The sequence below is a fragment of the Trachypithecus francoisi genome, unplaced genomic scaffold (assembly GCF_009764315.1).
Source record: "Trachypithecus francoisi isolate TF-2019V2 unplaced genomic scaffold, Tfra_2.0 Lachesis_group5, whole genome shotgun sequence".
Taxonomy (NCBI): Eukaryota; Metazoa; Chordata; class Mammalia; order Primates; family Cercopithecidae; genus Trachypithecus; species Trachypithecus francoisi.
In genome coordinates this window covers 6,019,352-6,037,827 of record NW_022681470.1, presented here as the reverse complement: position 1 = coordinate 6,037,827, position 18,476 = coordinate 6,019,352, and positions in this window count along the sequence as shown.

Genomic DNA, 18,476 nt, shown 5'->3' with positions numbered 1-18,476 from the left:
GTGGCCACTGGGACACCCATTCCCTACTATCACAATTTAGGGCTCCACTTTAGGATAGAATTAGGAGAAAATGAAGACGCATGGGCTCCCACTTACCCCATAGCTGCAGAAATGACACCTGCCCACCCCTCTTTCATAAAAGAACCGAGGAAAGTGTTATGAATGGCTTATCTTTCTTTGTTTCTCCCATCACCAGTTTTAACCCCTAGTCCTATCTTCCCGTACTGCCTATGCATTTTGCCTGGCCATTGGATATGTTTAGCCTCACCCACGCCTTCTCAGCCTCACAGTTGCAGCTAATTCAGGCAGCAGGGCTAGGAGAGCTCAACATGCACTGGTGATTAGAGAACCTTTGAAAGAGTCACACGGACAAGATGATACTTTCAAATTTAACCTCAGGCCGGCCACGGTGGCTCATGCCTGTAATCCCAGCACTTTGGGAGGCCAAGGCGGGCAGATCACTTGAGGTCAGGAGTTTGAGACCAGCCTGGTCAGCATGATGAGACCCCCCCCGTCTCTACTAAAAGTACAAAATATTAGCCAGGTGTGGCGGGCGCCTGTAATCCCAGCTACTCGAGAAGCTGAGGCAGAAGAATTGCTTGAACCTGGGAGGTAGAGGCTGCAGTGAGCGGAGATCACACCATTGCACTCTAGCCTGGGCAACAGCAAAATTCTGTGTCAAAAAAAAAAAAAAAGAAAAAGCAAATTTAATCTCAAGAGAACCCACTCAGTCTAAGAATCATAAAGCATGTAGGGATGCCTTTCAGCTTCTAATAATGTTTCAAAGGTTTCTGTTTCAATAGACTTAAATTGATGTTGGCAGAGAAAAAAATTAGGTCAAAGCACCGAGAAAGAGAAACCGTCACTTTCTAAAACCACCCAAGATTGCTAAGCATTTGCATATGTGAAAAGAGACACAGGGGAAAACATATTTCATCAGTAAAATATTTACATTAATTTCTATTAAGGTATTATGAACTATGAAATCATAAAAGAGTTTCTAACACTGAAAAGTGGTTGTAATAGAAAGGAAAGTAAGGAGAGCGGGAAGATGTGAGTGCCCTTAAGTAGGGTAGCAGCCATTGTAGATCAGAGTGTGTTCCAGGGTCTAAACTCTCTAACGGAAAGCGTAAGTTTGTTTCCCAGACAATCCTGAATTACAGAGAGAGCTGCCCAGATGCCCTGAATCTTTGCGGATCATCACAGTTTACCCTTTCCGGATCTATCCCAGGGACCAGCTATTTCTTTCCTTCAGCTGTCAGGAATTATGTATATGCCTGTTCTTCTTTTGTACCACAGGAGGGAGCCCGAGCACAATCAGGGTATAGTTCTCCAGCTTTTTCTCCAAGTGGTAACAAAATGACTTTTTAATCACCTGTTAAAAATATGGGCGTAAACGCCTCCACGCAGAAACGAATGTGATCAATCAAGTATTCCAAATAAGCTTCGAAAGCTGCCCTCCAACTCAAACTGCTCGTTTTTCACATACATCTATGTGTGCATAGAGTGTGACTGTTACGTTTAATCTCTTTTACCTATTTTAATGCCAGCATTTGCAAATCATTTGAAAGGTTTTATTCAGATGAAGATAATCCAGATGCACGTTCTAAGCATTAAGATACTTGATTTTTTAACTAATGACTTTCATCACATGGAGCTCACTGGATTGATTTATACCTGAATTAAAAGCAACCTGTAATTTATCTTCCAAGTCCCAATTTTTTTGACACAAAGGACTGCCCCAAGTAAGAAGTCTTCTGAGGCAGATTGCTGAAGAGATTTAGTGATGGTGAAACAAGCAGCTTAATGAAGTGAACTCTCCTTATTAACCTTTGACCAAAGTCACACCTGTACCCGTTCCTTGTTTCACACTTTAAAGGCAGCAGCCAGGTTCAGTTCTAATTTGCCTCCGAAGAATTCAGCGCAAGCTCGTTTAGAAAAGTGATTATCCTTCAATTTGTAGGCAATGAGGTAGGCGCTTACATGGGCTCCCAGAAGGCATCACCCAGATCATAGCACTTGTCCCAGAGGGGAGCTTCTGGACCAAATCAACACAGGAGCTCACTTTATATGGCATTTCTACAAGGCTGTGTACGGTGTCTTAAAGTCAAATGCAGCTACAGCCATGAGGGAGAAGACAGATCTGATCAACAGAAGTGTCCCAAAGATGGTCTTCAAACTGCAGTTACGTAAAGTTCCACTCTGTCCAGGCAGGTGTGCTACACCAGTTGTGATGTGGGATACAGCTGGGGTGGGGACAGAAGGGCCAGCACCCCCATGCCACTGTGCTCCAAGGCAGAGCCCTAGGAGTCCAGGAATTCTAAATTTGAACCTGTCCTTCCAGGACATTACAAAGAAATACTTCACAGGTAGGAGGATGGGAACATATTTTATTTAAGAGCGTGTCAGCTTGATTTATAAGCTTCATATATTTAGGTACATGGAATTGTCTTCTGACCCCAACCAAGGTTAGAGTGGATCTGTTCCCTTCCCTCTTTACTCTGCCTTGCAGTCAAAGTAATGCATTAGTTTGGTTCCATTCAGTGACTTTGGGCTGGGTTTCTGAGCGGATGAGAATGGTACAGAGACCTTCAGATAAGGCTTGCTAGCCACTGGCTACAGGTGACTATTTACATTTAAGTTTTAACTAATTCAGATTAAATAAAATTTAAGATCCAGTTCCTTAGTCACACTAGCCACATATCAAAGGCTCAAGAGTCCCATGTGGCTGGTGGCGACTGGACTGAAAGGCACGCATTTAGAACATGTCCATCACTGCACAAGTTTCTACTGGACAATGCTGCCCTAAAGAACTCTAAAAAGAAAATAGTATCTGTTTAGATTTAAAGTGGGGAAGACTGAAACATCTGCAGGATGAGTGCACAAATCAGCAAGTGAGTTTCCATATTCAGAATTACTGTGTGAACTATCCATGATTGGTATTAGGCATTATAAATGGTACCACGTGTTTGCTGGTGATCTGTATCCGAGACTGCAAACTGGCCACCTGCGGGATGAATATTTTATTTGGCTTCTGCTGCATTGTGAACATGGTAGAATTAGCTCCCAACATTAAAAAGAAAAAAAAGTGGGGGAAACTTCATTAAAATCTAGTTTTCTTATTTCTTTTGAAACATCAGAAGATCTGACCCCTGTGGGCTTGCATTTCCACACTGGAACACAGAACTGGAGTCCAGAAGCTACTATCCCTTCAGGAGTGAGTGCTCTTCAGGTTACCAAAATCTCTGCCCATCACTGCGTCCACAACACGGTTTCCTAATTCCTTCCATATGCACAGTTGAATGGGAAAACAAGAAAGTCTCTGGCTTTGCAAAAAGGAAAATCTCTATAATAAAACACCATAAAAGCTGCCGAGAACACTCTCACTAATTCTGTTTCTCTAAATAAATTCCACCATCCACTTACCCAAATGGTACTCTTTGATCTATAGAAATAGGACTAGTGAATTACAAAATCAGTAATTACAAAATTACAAAATCAGAAGAATCAAACTTCATAATTTCTTATAATTCCACGCTCAACACTTGAGGCTTTCAAACTTGACTTGAGAATGAGAGGAGGAAGGAAGAAGATAATAAAAGCATCATACTCCTCTCTATCTACTGCCTTCTGCTCCTCCCTATGCAAACATATAAACAACACCAACATACATACACACACACACATACACACACATCCTCAAGTGTAATGGGGCTGTGAAAAGGTCTAGTTATACATAAGAATGAGCACACTTCTGAATAAGATTTTCAGTAATATTGCCAACATATCCCAATCATGCACAAGTCTCTTCATTTAAAAATCTAGTCTTATATCCATGAATTATACTCATTTAAATTTAAGCTCCATTTAAAAAAAGCAGAGGCCAGACACGGTGGCTCATGCTTGTAATCCCAGAACTTTGTGAGGCCAAGGTGTGTGGATCACCTGAGGTCAGGAGTTCCAGACCAGCCTGGGCAAGGTGGTGAAACCCCATCTCTACTAAAAATACAAAAATTAGCCGGACATGGTGACATGCACCTGTAGTCCCAGGTACTCAAGAGGCTGAGGCAGGAGAATCACTTGAACCCTGGAGGCAGAGGTTGCAGTGAGCCAAAATCGTGCTGGCACACTCCAGCCTGGGCGACAGAGGGAGACTGTCTCAAGAAAGTGCAGGGACTTTATCTGTCCTGTTCAATATCAGCACATAGCAGGTACTCAGTTCTCAATAAATAGCTTATTGAATAGAATAGAACCCTGACAGGGAACATCCCATTTTCTTAGAAATTCTGAGTCTCTGCCATATCCCCCTTGATCTCAACCTGGCATAATGATGTATTATATTAATTGATTCAACACACAGATAAAGGCCTTTTATGTGCTGGGACTCTGTTGGAGGTGTATTATAGTATGCCGTAGTTGGTTCTCTAAGTCACAGGTCATATGTTCAGGAAGGGATTGCGATCGTGTTAATAATTTGATTTCAAATACCACATTGCCTTTTATTTTTAAAAAGTCACATGCATACAATAAATATTTGTCCATTAATATCTATTCCTCAACCTGTCCTACTCCTCTTTGTTCTAATGGAAAATTAATAGAATGATTTATTTTCCTTCGCGTATATACCCACTAATGGGATTGCTGGGTCGAATGGTAGCTCTATTTTAAGTTATTTGAGAAATCTCCAGGCTGCTTTCCACAGTGGCTGAACTAATTTACATTCCAACCAACAGTGTATAAGCATTCCCTTTCTCCCCAGCCTTGCCAGCATCTGTTGTTTTTTGTCTTTTTAGTAATAGGCATTCTGACTGGTGTCAGATGGTATCTCGTTGTGGTTTTGATTTGCATTTCTCTGATGACTAGAGATGCTAAGCATTTTTCCATATGTTTGTCTTTTGAGAAGTGTCTGTTCATGTCCTTTGCCCATTTTTAGTGGGTTTACTTGTTTTTTGCTTGTTGATTTAAATTCTCTACAGATTCTGGATATTGGGCCTTTGTTAAATGCATAGTTTACAAATATCTTCTCCTATCGGTAGGTTGTATATTTGCTCTGTTGACAGTTTCTTTTACTGTGCAGAAATTCTTTCATTTAATTAGGTCCCAATGTCTATTTTTGTTTTTGTTGCAATTGCTTTTGAGGGCTTTGCCAAAAACTCTTTGCCAAGACTCATGCATGTGTTGACCAAAAAGACACATGCGCTCATATGTTTATCACAGCACTATTCACAATGGCAAAGACATGAAATCAACTAAATGCCCATCAGTGGTAGACTGGATACAGAAAATGTGGTACATATACACTATGAAATACTATGCAACCATAAAAAGGAACAAATTCATGTCCTTTGCAGGGACATGGATGCAATTAGAGGCCATAATCTTAGATGAATTAACACAGGAACAGAAAACCACTTGTAAGTGGGAGCTAAACACTGAGCACACCTGAACATAAAACATGGGAACAAGAGCCATGGAGGACTACTAGAGCCAGGAGGGACGAATGGGCGTGGGTTGAAAAACTACTTATGTTCACCGGGTGACGGGATCCACACTCCAAACCTCAGCATCCCATGTAAAAAATCTGCACATGGACCCCCCCTATATCTAAACTAAAAGTTGAAATTAAACAAACAAAAAAAAGACAAAAGGAAGAAAACTGACTCTCCCCGGAGCCATTGCCTGGACTGTAACCCTCTCTAGGGGAGGCTGTGTTTTCTCCCTTAGACTTTGTGCCACCACATGAGGTCTGCATAGATATCCTCACTGCTCCTCACTGCCACTTTGAGACCATTCATTCTCCCTTTCTTCTCCCAAAAGAAGCTCCTACTGTCATCAGACTAGATCATCCAATACTCCTCAGTGGCACCATTATCCATTGATTCCTGGTCAATTCCTTTTTTCTCACTGTCACTGTCTCCAACATTACTTGTGTCTTAATTCTAAAAATGTCACCATATATGTAGATGATCTTTCCAACACACTGGTGCTTCATTTCCTTGAACCATCGCTTTCAATACCCTTCTCCTCCATGCTGCCTCCACTACTCGCTTCAGTGTCATTATCATTAACTGCAAACGCTCCATAACGTCAATCTCATGCCTCCCACTCTTCCCACAAGCTCATGTCTTTTCCTTGCGCTCTCTGTGGTACTGTGATTTCAACCATTTTTTGGCCCCATTAGGATTGGCAATCCATTGATCACAGTGCCATGTCACTACAGCACATGATATTGTCTCTTTCCTCTTTATCCAGCTTAAAGTCAAACCCAGTCAGTAGACACACTTGCTTGTCCATGCTCTCTATGCCCATCCCCTTCTCCTGCTTTGTTGCACTTGTTTGTCGTCCAACCTTCAATACCTCCAACTCTGTACTCCTGAATTGGTGCAGCCCGGCAAGCCTAGGGAAAAACAAACTCCAAATTCATGCTGCATCACAAGTGAACTCCTAATGCTCCCAAGCAATCAGGCTTCTTATCTCTACTCCATTCAGTCATCCAGTCTCCCAAAGGGTTATTTCACACTCCTTGACCTCTCCCCAAACTTCTGACGCCTTCTCTCTCATTCTTACTCTCAGCTTAAGGTCTTTCTCTTACTTCACATCCACAGACCACACTGCCTTCTCTTCCCACTTTCCAGCATCTGAGTAAGTATCTAGAACCTGCTTTCCCATCTATGACCAAGAATGAACTGGCCACACTCCCATCTCAAGGCAGTTCCTCTACTTGTATGCGTATCCCATCCTCATGTCCACTCAGGACATCTCTTTGGCAGTTACACCCCCTTCTATGAAAAAAAAATCAATTTTCTTACTCTACACTAGATCACACTCATTAGCATATAGAATACTATTATTTTTCCCATATTGAAAAAAAAGGAAACAAAAAAGGCCTTCCATTCTTCCCATATTCTCCACTAGCCATTGTCCCATTTCTTCCCTTCTCTGTGTGGCGGTATCTGGAAAGCATTATCATTCAGTTATACCGAGTACCTCCATTCCCCACCTCTCCACTGACGTTGCTGACATTAAGGTTGCCCATGGCCTCCACACTGCCAAGTCCAAACCCCAATTCTCAGTTTTAATCGCACTTAATCTTTTGGCACATTTCACATAGTCACTCATTCCTCCTCCTTGACACACTTTTCTCACTTGCCCTTTCAGTACATCAAACTCTCTTGTTTTTCTGTCCACTTCACATGTCCCTTCCTTTTGACCCAACCTCTTAATTTTGGAGTACCTTTGAGCCCTTTATGTTACCTTAGTTCCATGGATTTCAATGGCAACTAAGTGCCAGTGGCTCCCATATTATATTTCAGCCCAAATCTGTTCATCTTTCCAGTGTCTACTCAACAGTGCTACCTGTATGTTTAGGAGGCATCTCAACCTGCCCAAACTCAACGCTGATCATCCCATTCTTCCCTATTTAGCGCATAGCTTTCCTTACCTCAGTTATGGCAATTCTATTTTTGTAGGCCAAAAGCTTTGTAATCAAACTCACAAGGGTGGCTCTAATAAAAATTTAAAAGCATAATGGAAAATAACAAAACTTGGTGAGGAAACCCTCGTTCTGTCATTCTGGTGAGACTGTAAAATAGTACAGCCACTGTGGAAACAGTTTGGCAGGTCTTCAAAAGGTTAAACACAGAAATACCAAGTGATCCAGCAATTCCAATTCTAGGTATATCCCCCAAAGAATTGAAAACAAGGATTGAAACAAACATACATTTTCATCACCATACCATCACCATGGTCAACAGTGGAAACAGCCCAAATGTCCATCGATGAATGAATAGAGAAGCACAACGTGGTGTCTATCCACACAGGGAAATGGCACTCCACCATAAAGATGAGTGAAGTGCTGGCACATGCTACAATATGATAGACTTTGAAGACATTATGCTAAGTGAAAGAAGCCAGACACCAAAGGTCACATCTTGTGTGATTCCCTTTACATGCAATACCTGGAATACGTAAATCCACAGAAGTAGAAATTATATTTGTGATTGTTTCCAGCTCCATCCATGTCCCTACAAAGGACATGAACTCATCCATTTTTAGGGCTGCATAGTGTTCCCAATCATTCTGAGCAAACTATCGCAAGGACAGAAAACCAAACACCACAGGTTCTCACTCACAGGTGGGAATTGAACAATGAGAACACTTGGACACAGGGCAGGGAACATCATACACTGGGGCCCGTCGTGGGGTAGGGGGAGTGGGGAGGGATAGCATCAGGAGATATACCTAATGTAAACAACGAGTTAATGGGTGCAGCACACCAATGTGGCACATGTATACATATGTAACAAACCTGCACGTTTTGCACATGTACCCTATAACTTAAATTAAAAAAAAAAAAAGAAAGAAATTATATTTGTGGTTGCCAGAGGTTTGGAAAAGGAAAAAATGGCAGGTGACTCTTTCAGGATATGAGGTTTCCTTATGGGGTGATGAAAATATTTTAGAACTAAATAGAAGCGATCACCACACATTATCGTGAACATACCAAATGCCACTGAATTGTACATTGAAATGGCTCATTTTAGGTTATGTGAATTTCACCTCAATTAAGAAAATGGAATCTTCCTTGACTTTTTTCTTTCACTGATAGTCCAAATTTAATCTCTCAGGAAATCACTCGGACTCTACATTCAAAATACATAAATAAATCCAGAAGCAGAACCTTTCTCACCTGTACCCTCTCACCAGTCTGATCCAGCCCGACATGACCTTTCTTTTGGATTATCACATAGACTCCTAATTGGTCTCCTTTATTATACTCTTATCACCTTATAATTTATCATAGATTCTCAAACACAATGTGCAATCAGATCATGTCACTTGTCTACTAGAAACCCTGCAATGGCTTCCCATTTATTTCAGGGCAAGAGCTAAAGTTTTAACAATGGCCCAGGAGGCTCTGCATGATCTTGTTTCCTGGGCTCTGCCACTAATCTCTCCCCTCTTCCATTTATTCTGCTTTGATTCACACACTTGTTCTGTCCAGGGCAGCCACACTGGCCTCTCTGCTGTTCTTCACAAATGCCAGGCACGGCTGGTCACGGTGGCTCATGCTTGTAATTCCAGCACTTTGGGAGGCTGAGGTGGGTGGATCACGAGGTCAGGAGTTCAAGACCAGCCTGGCTAAGATGGTGAAACCCCGTCTCTACTAAAAATACAAAAAAAAAAAAAAAAAAAAAAAGCCAGGTGTGGTGGTAGGCAACTGTAATACCAGTTACTTGGGAAGCTGAAGCAGAGAACTGCTTAAACCCGGGAGGTGGAGGTTGCAGTGAGCCAAGATTGTGCCACTGCACTCCAGCCTGGGCAACAGAGCGAGACTCCATCTCAAAAAAAAAGAAAAAAATGGAACCCATAGAAATAGAATAGAGTGGTGGTTACCAGGGGCTGGGTGGGGAGGGTTGGGAAATGGGAAGATGAGTTCAAAGGCTACCAAGTTTCAGTTAAGAGGAATAATTTTTAAAGATCTATTGTACACCATAGTGACTGTAGTTAACAATAATGTATTTCAAAATTGTGAGAATAATCGATTTTAAATGTCCTCACCATAAAAAAGTATGTGAAGTGACAGGTATGTTAAGTAGCTTAATGTAATCATCCCACAATGTAAATACATGTCAAAATATCACATTGTAACAATTCTCACTTGCTAATTATAATAAAATTTAATAAATACATAAATTATTTTTACTAGAAGAAACTTTCTTTGCAATGTTTTGTTTATTTTTAGTTAAAAATGGCAATGTATATTCAGTGTTACCAAATGTTAACACTTGTCAATTCTGGATATCTTGTAGGGTAGTGGTTATAGTAGTCTGTGAACTTTTGTACTGCTTAAATTTCTCAACATCTTAAATACAAGCAAGAAAAAAAAAGCTTTATGGTTTTTACAGCAAAGAGTTCCTTTGGTCTTCCAAAAAGAGTAAAAGTAGTCTTCTTAGAATTCCTATAGCAATCTCAATTCTTGACCAAATATAGCAATTTGACAATTACCTCATCCCATCCCTTATCACTAAAGAATGGAACTAGCAGAGTTATGAATACAGAAATACGATCTTCTTCATTAACTTGACCTCTCAGCACTGTGCAATGACGGGAAAATTCAAATGACAACAGAACCGGCGTTCCTAACACACAGTCACTGAAGTTACCGTGAGGGCCCACCAGGTGGTGTGTGTGCATGGGAGTCGTTCCTACGGAACCAGGGTTCCCAAGCATCCCTGAGAAGCACCCTCCCCAAATGGCCTTTGTTAGAGAGCTGATACGCTGTTTCAATCTATCTGTGACTTAGGTCCTCATGCGTGAGTTCAGAGCTCTGAAGAAAGCCCCTTCCACTGTGCCCCCAGTAGAACTGCGCCCCCAAAGCAATATCTCTATGTCACAGAGCCCTACCATCTCTTGGCAGAATTAAAATTGTATTTATTTTGGAAAATAAAACTGTGTGTACACTCATTTCCTTCTCAAACATTTCACAGCAAAACAAAAGTTGGAGTGCCAAGAGTTATAAAATTAGAGAGGAAATGAAAATCTGTTATTTTCATAACAAGGTCTTTTAACAGAGCCAAAGTATTTTGAGTTCCAAAACAACTCATGTCCCCAAATGGTAGTTTTCATAGTGATTTATTGATTTTAAGCCTTTGTGATGGGCTCTAACCTAATTTTGAACAGAGCCATTTTTAAGTTATGCTGGAAGCTACTGGATAATCTTTCCAATATGATGGTTAGATCAACACCTAATATACAAACTGTATGTAACAGCCTCATAATATGCCAGCCAGATAGGTAAATTATCCTTATTTTTTTTTCATTGCAAAAGTGAGATGAGCTTGTAGCAAATAAATTCAAGTAATTTGGGGGCAAAATAAAATAGAATAGCCTTTCCTTACTTTTCACTGCCATTTCACTCCTCAAATTAATTAAATAACTTACTCTTAAATTACTGTGGACAGTTTTGTGCCTATATTTGCAAACCTTTACAAACATTATTTTAATTTTTATATACTAAATGAGATTTTACCATACACATTGTTCTGAAACATTCTACTTTTTACTTAACAGTTTTTATGATGGACTATTCTGGGTCAATATCAGCATATGTAAATATATACATACATATATATATACACACAAACACACACACACATATACTTTTTCCCACCAATTTCTGTGATGACAATGGTATTTCACAAAATAATAATAACAATAACAACCACAGCAAACACTTCCATAATGCTTACTATGCATCAGGTTCCACGCGGCTTACACATTTTAACTCAACCATGACTCACAACAACCTTATAAGAGAGGTACTATTTCTTATCCCCTTTACTGATAAAAAAACTGAGACATGAGAAGAAAAATAACTTCCTCAAGAGCATACAGCTAGTGAGAGGTGAAGTCGTGATTCAGACTCAGGCAGTCTGGTTCCAAAGTCCGCAATCTTAACTGCCACACTAGACTGATTAGCTGTGAACTGCTTACGAGTCCTCCTGGAAATGGACGTCTGGATTGCCTCTTTACTATTTTAAACAATGCCACATAAATATCCTAAAAATAGATGCATCAGTGTATCTTGAAAGTGCATTTCTAGAAGTGGGATTGTATGTATAGATGTTTAAAGATTTAGTAGGTATGCCAAATTGATCTCCAGAGAAGCTATACCTGCATTCTCCCAAAAGGGGATGCTTTCCTGCCCTTCACTGACCCTCGATGATACCAATCAGTTTTCTTTTTTTGATAAGCTGATAGACATAAAACAGAATCGTGATGTTTCTCTAATCTGTATGGCCATAATAATGTGTGAGTTCAGCAATCTTTCAAGCATTTATTGTCCACTTGTATTTATTGGTCTCTGGATTCTGAATTTCACCTGCTCACATTTTGGTCCATTATTCTATTGAGTTGTCTTTTCTCATGCATTTGTAAAAAGCTTTGTTTTAGATAGGGTCTTGCTCTGGGGCTCAGGCTGGGGTGCAGTGGTGTGGTCATAACTCACTGTAACCTTGAACTCCTAGACTCAAGTTATCCTCCCTCCTCGGCCTCCTGAGTAGCTGGGACTGCAGACACAAGCCACCATGCCCAGCTAATTAAAAAAAATTTTTTAGACATAGGGTCTTGCTATGTTGCCCAGGTGTAGAAGCTCTTTGCTCCACACGTCTTGCCATCCAGGGAACATGCACAAACCCCTGCCAGCATCCCCATCCAGCACTTAGAACTATGGCTGCACAATCAGAACAGACTCCTGGGTAGGTCCAGAGAAAAAGAGCTGAAAACAGGACTCATAAAGTCACAGCTGCTTCCCCAAAACAAAATCACCAGCAAGTAGACAGATAACAAAGCTTATTTGAGGCTACAGCCCACAATCTGCCCATGTAAAATCATTTCCCTTCATGATAAATATTTTATTGATCCAACTCGATGCACCAGGAAAAGCAAACCAGATCGCGGCCAAGAAAATCAGGAGGGGCTGCCAGGCCCGGTGGCTCACGCCTGTAATCCCAGCACTCTGGGAGGCTGAGGCGGGCGGATCACAAGGTCAGGAGATCAGGAGCATCCTGGCTAACAGTTAAACCCCATCTCTACTAAACTAAGCTGGGCATGGTGGCGGGCACCTGTAGTCCCAGCTACCTGGGAGGCTGAGGCAGGAGAATGGCATGAAACCGGGAGGTAGAGCTTGCAGTGAGCCGAGATCACGCCACTTCACTCCAGCCTGGGCAACACAGCGAGACTCGGTCTCAAAGAAAAAAAAAAAATAGAAAATTGGGAGGGGCTGTAGAATCCTACTGGCCTGGGTTTGGATTATGGAGCCATCACTTATTTAACCAGGGGGATTTAAGCAAGATAGTTCATTTTTCCCACCTCCAAGCCTTCGTAGAACAAGAATCATAAAACTGACCATGCAATGTTACAAGAATTAAGAAAAATGTAACCGTCTATTAGAGTCTAGCCACATAATAGGTGTTCAATTATTAACACTGAATAATACTTCCTATTATTGCTATTAACACTACAAATATCAATACTGGTGGTGATGAAGGGGAGGTAAATGTAATTGATATACTGGCTCTGCAACTTTGGTATGGATAAAACTAGATGGCATTCTTCTACTTTTCAAATTAAAACTCACATCTACCTTCATTTACCCAGCAAGTAAAAAGTTTATCTTCCTTTCCTGCCCCTGTCTTCTTTTTCTGTGTCTAGGAATCTCAGCCGTGCTCAGAAGCCCAGCCCTGCTTGCTTGTATCCTGCAGCACTGGTGCCAGACTCAGGCACTCCCCTTTGAGGTTAGCAGGCTCCTCAAACACCAGTCCTTGTCCAAGACAATGTGGTCAGGCCTCTGGCACGAAAAACACTATAGATCTCCTTCCAGGCCACAGTGGTTCTTTGAGCAGTGAGAGAGTCCAAGCACCAACATGACATAGCACTAAACTTATCAAGGGCTTCCTGGTGGAGCTGGCCTGGGCTGTCTGCTTTTCATTTCCTTAGACTCCTTCCCAGGGAGGCTGTGTCAGAGCATCTGCCACCTCCCTGTTCCAGCTGCACCTACCCTTTACACCTCTCGGTTCCTGTCCCAAACCTGCAAATTCCTCCATCTCTGCCCCAGCCCCAAACCTTGATCTGTTGGAGACTGCAAGAAATAATTTTGGAAAAAAATCAGTGCTGGTTACTCTAGGATGTCCTTTTCTCTTTTCATGTTACAAGAGACCTTCCTCAGATTTAGGCTACTTCTGAGGAGCCAATCCCATTGCAGCTGCCTAAGAGGCAGCAGGAAGTGAAGGTCTTGGAAGCCCACAGCTGACTCATTTTCTTGCTTAGGAAGTTAATTCCTGAGTGAAATGGGTATAAAATATATCACCCACCTTGCTAGACCCTTCAGGTTTAGTTGTTCTTCTATATCTAGTACTGTAAATACTAAACATCCATGTTTTGTTTTATTTTCTTAATCTCCAAATACTATGACATTTTATGAGAAAAGAGAAAAAAAGCACATATAAAAAGAGAAAAGGGACAGAAGAGAATTTAAAGAAGTACCGTAAATACTAGATATCCATACACAATTCAAAATGACAACACTGGCTGGATTCCTAAACAGAGTTTTAGATAAACTATGACTATTTTGGTGAAAGTATTTCCTACAATAAAATGTGTTCTGAACTTTGAAGCCAATCAAGTTTGTTACATAACGAGCTGGAGAAGAACCAAGATTATGATTTTTCTTCATGTTCCTACTGTTAGCTATCCCAGTTTATGGAGTATTTGAAAGTAATTTGCTTTAATTAAGTCAGTGAAGTGATAGAAACTTGCTGAAAACATTGACTGAGCTGCTTTCACAGACCATCCTTTTTGAAATTAAGGGACTCTGGGAGACCACCCTGTTTGATTTCAATAACCCACAAGATTATGTATTTTACTTGGTGTTGCAAAAATATCTAAGCACATTGAACTTAAAACTGCGGAAAAATAAAGGAAAGCACTGCTGATTTGTTCATGGAAGGGCAGGTGTTTGCATTTAAATTGGACGTGTTCACAGAGCAGAAAATAGAGTCTGCACTCATTCCCACCACCGAGCTACTTGGGGCTCAGTGGAATCATGGATTTTGATACACTGAAGATGCATGGGCTTGATAACCTCATAATTTCTAAAGATATTCTCAGATGGTTGATGAGTAAGGAGCACACTTAGTTTGCTTGGATGCCTTTGAACGTGTCTGAATGACCAGGCATCTGATTCAATGTCAAGGTGTGCCGACAGAGCAGAAGGCAAACCCTGCTGATGATCCCTGTGCGTTTGGAGATGAATCCTAGAACTATCCTACAATGTCTGTCTCTGCAACCAAATTCTGGGCAACGACTGCTTACATATTGCTGTGTTAAAAGTATATCCTTGTTCACAAGGCTGTTGGAATTAAAATACGGTACTGCTTTCAGCTGTGTAAACCTGGAGTCAAAGTATAATGTTCTCTACTTAATATTCTCAATTCCAAACTGGTTTAGTCTGTTAAATGCAGCAGTCTCTTTGGCTTGAACGGAATTTATCAGTAATTTTACTTGATCAAATGACTAAAGTTATAACTATTTTTGACAAAAAATAAAGTTAAATAGACTCTACATGTTTAAAATCGAAAATATTTTCTTTTTCTTGGTTAACAGTCTCTACTGTATCAAATCCATGTGTTCCATGTATGAATTTCAGATTATGGAGTCCATCAAATGAACAATGTACATGTATCCAAGGTCTGACCACTTCTTCAATGGCAAAATCATTTGAGTCTTAAAGATTATTTTTAAGAAGAAATTAGGAGTAAAAAGAGAATGTTTTATTTTCTTAATCTCCAAATACCTTAAGATTTCATGAGAAAAGAGAAAAAAAGGACACATTAAAAACAGAAAAGAGACAGAAGAAAATATAAAGAAGAATGTTCAAGTATGAGCTGAAATGTAAGTCTAAAATAGCACATTAACATTCAGCAGTACAATGATGCTTAATCAGAGCCCCCAAAGGATAATTCAATTAGCAATACATCCCGGTGCTGTTGGAGTTCCCAAGCCTAGATTTAAAGAGTAAGATATACTTCTTGTGGATTAAAAATAACCAAACATGGTGGAGGAATTTGAAACAAGTAGATAGAAACAGAATTGGGAAGACAAAAGAAACTGTAGTCTGGACTCTGTTTCAATATAAATTTGAAGTATGTCCTTGAGTAAATTGTGAGTGCTCCATTTTGGTTCAATTTCCAAATGGAAAAGACACTTACTCCCTCGTACGGGGCCAGCGTGAAGATTAATGAGACAATACCCAGTAAGTAGAAAGAATATAAAAGTAGATCGATGTTACATAGGCTAGTTGTAATCTAATGCTATTAGAAAAAAAAATGATTTGTATCTCCAGTATTACTAAATATGAGTATAGGTATGCTCTATAACATGGCATGGGGCCTTGAAAAAGATCAAGGTAAAAATCATATAAAAGTTTTTCTCCCCAAAGGCAAAATAATCTTGCAGAGTGTATACATGAAGGACTGTTACTAAAAGCCATAGATTAGCTGTAGTAATTAGTAGGATACCAGCACGAATGTCTGTCGTCTTCCTGGGAACATCCAGGGAAGAAAATAGAAGGTTGCTTGTGTGCATCAAAAGAATTTACTGGGCTGATACAAGCTAGCATTGTATCAAAGTGGGTACTCAGAAACACCCCCAGGAAATAGTAAGAACTTAAAAAAAAACAACAATAGACACTAACGAGTACCATTGAGTGTTTTAAAAAATGAGTTTCAACTATTCAATGGGAACATTCCATTACCCGAGACAATAGTTTTGTGGAGTGTAATTGCCTGTAAATCTGTTGAGTTTCAAATACAAATAAGCCCAGCACCAAATGGACTGTTAACCCACGTGATAATAGCTTTATTATACAGGCATTACAAAATTAATTCCAAGGAAACACTTTTTCCAGAATTAGCATCTCCAAGAAGGTAAGTCTGAGCTGAGAAATCAATGAGAGACATTAGGTTGGTGCAAAAGCAACTGCGATGTTTGCCATTACTTTCGATGGCAAAACCTCAATTACTTTAACACCAACCTAATACAAGCCTCAATCTCTCCTTCAAGTGCCACTGCCATCTTACGGGGATTCCCACAGACCCATAACGTCAACATGTGTAACAGAATTCAGCATCACCCCTAAAGCTGCTCCTCTTCTGTTTTCTATGTTCAGCTGGTGGTACCAGGACCTAAGACAGAAACTGGGATTACTTCCCCTCACTATCCCATATTCAATCAGCTGCCAAGTCCCTTCAGAATTATGTCCGAAATATTATTCAATTATGTCCCTTTCTTCTCAATTCCAACTGCCAGGGTTTTAACTGAGCTGCTCATTATCCCTTATCTAAGATGTTGCAATGGAGCCTAAACCGGTCTCCCTGTCCTTTTCCTACATCCATCTCCATGTGGTCACAAAAGCTGTCTTCCAAATACAGAACTGGTTAGGTTATTCCTTTGCTTAAAATCCTTTAGCAAAAGCGTGGCCTACATCCTGACCTGGCTCCTCTCTTTCTCTGCAGTTTCATCACTTCTGCTATCCCTCATCTTTCATTTATATCCATAAATACTGTCATTCTCAAAATACATCACATAGGTGCCCCTGCATCCATCAGACACGTTCCTAATTGTCTTTCAACACCCACACCTGAAATCACCTTCTCTGCAAACTCTTCTCTGCCTGCTCCGTATTGATTGCTACTTTCTCTGTGTTACCCCTGTAGCTGGCTCACAGTTCTGTTGCTGCACTTAACAACACATTATAAATATGTATTTAACATGTATATTGTCCATAATTTATGAGCTTAGAGGGCAGAGCTGTTTCTTAGTTATTCATGTGTCTCTTATGTCTAGCATAGTGCCTGGCAAAACCGGTAGTCAAGAAATAAATGCTGCATTGAAAGGCTTGAGCCTCTAAGCAAGCAAAGGCCAGCTATCTATCTCCCCCGGGTGTCAAATAAGACACCGACCCATCTTTAAGCCCAAGTAACATAGAGATGCATGTGCGTGTAGGCACACACACACACACACACACAAAGAGGGGGAAGGGAAGAGCAAGAAAACAATAAAAGAAAGGCTCCACCTTGCGGGGAATGAAGTCTCTAACAACTTTTCACATAAAAGCTGTGACTGAACTTGCCTATCCTTCTTGTCTAAGATATCCCGCCCAAAACAGTTCACTGGAGCATCTTTAGCAGAGAAAAAAACAGAACAGTGAGGAGACTCTAAACACACCGTCATGTGCCCTGGGCTCAACTGTGCTCCCGCAGACCCCCGCCAAACCCATGTGTTGACATCCCAACCCCAGTATCTCAGAATGCTGCTGCATTTATAGGTGAGGTCTTTAAAGAGATGAATAAGTTAAAATGAGGACATTAGGGTGGTGCCCTAATCCCATATGACAGGTATCCTTATGAGAAGAGGAAGAGAGTCCAGAAGAGTGTGTGCTCAGAGGCACCCCCATGTGAAGAGGCACGGGGAGGGTGGCCACCTGCAAGCCATGGAGACAAGCCTGGAGCAGACCCTTCTCCCTCAGCCCTCAGAGGAAATCAATCCTGCTGCCACCTCTATCTTGGACTCCCAGTCTCCAGAACTGTAGGAAACTAAATTTCTTTTGTTTAAGCCACCCAGTTAGTGGTATTTTGCTATGCTCTAGCAAACTAATGCACATAAAACACCCCCATATGGGCCAGGCAAGGTGGCTCATGCCTGTAATTCCAGCACTTTGGGAGGCTGAGGCGGGCAGATCACCTGAGGTCAGGAGTTCAAGACCAGCCTGACCAACATGGTGAAACCCCCGTCTCTACTAAAAATACAAAAATTAGCCAGGCGTGGTGGTGGGTGCCTGTAATCCCAGCTACTCAGGAGACTGAGACAGGAGAATCACTTGAACCTGGGAGGCAGAGGTTGCAGTGAGCCGAGAT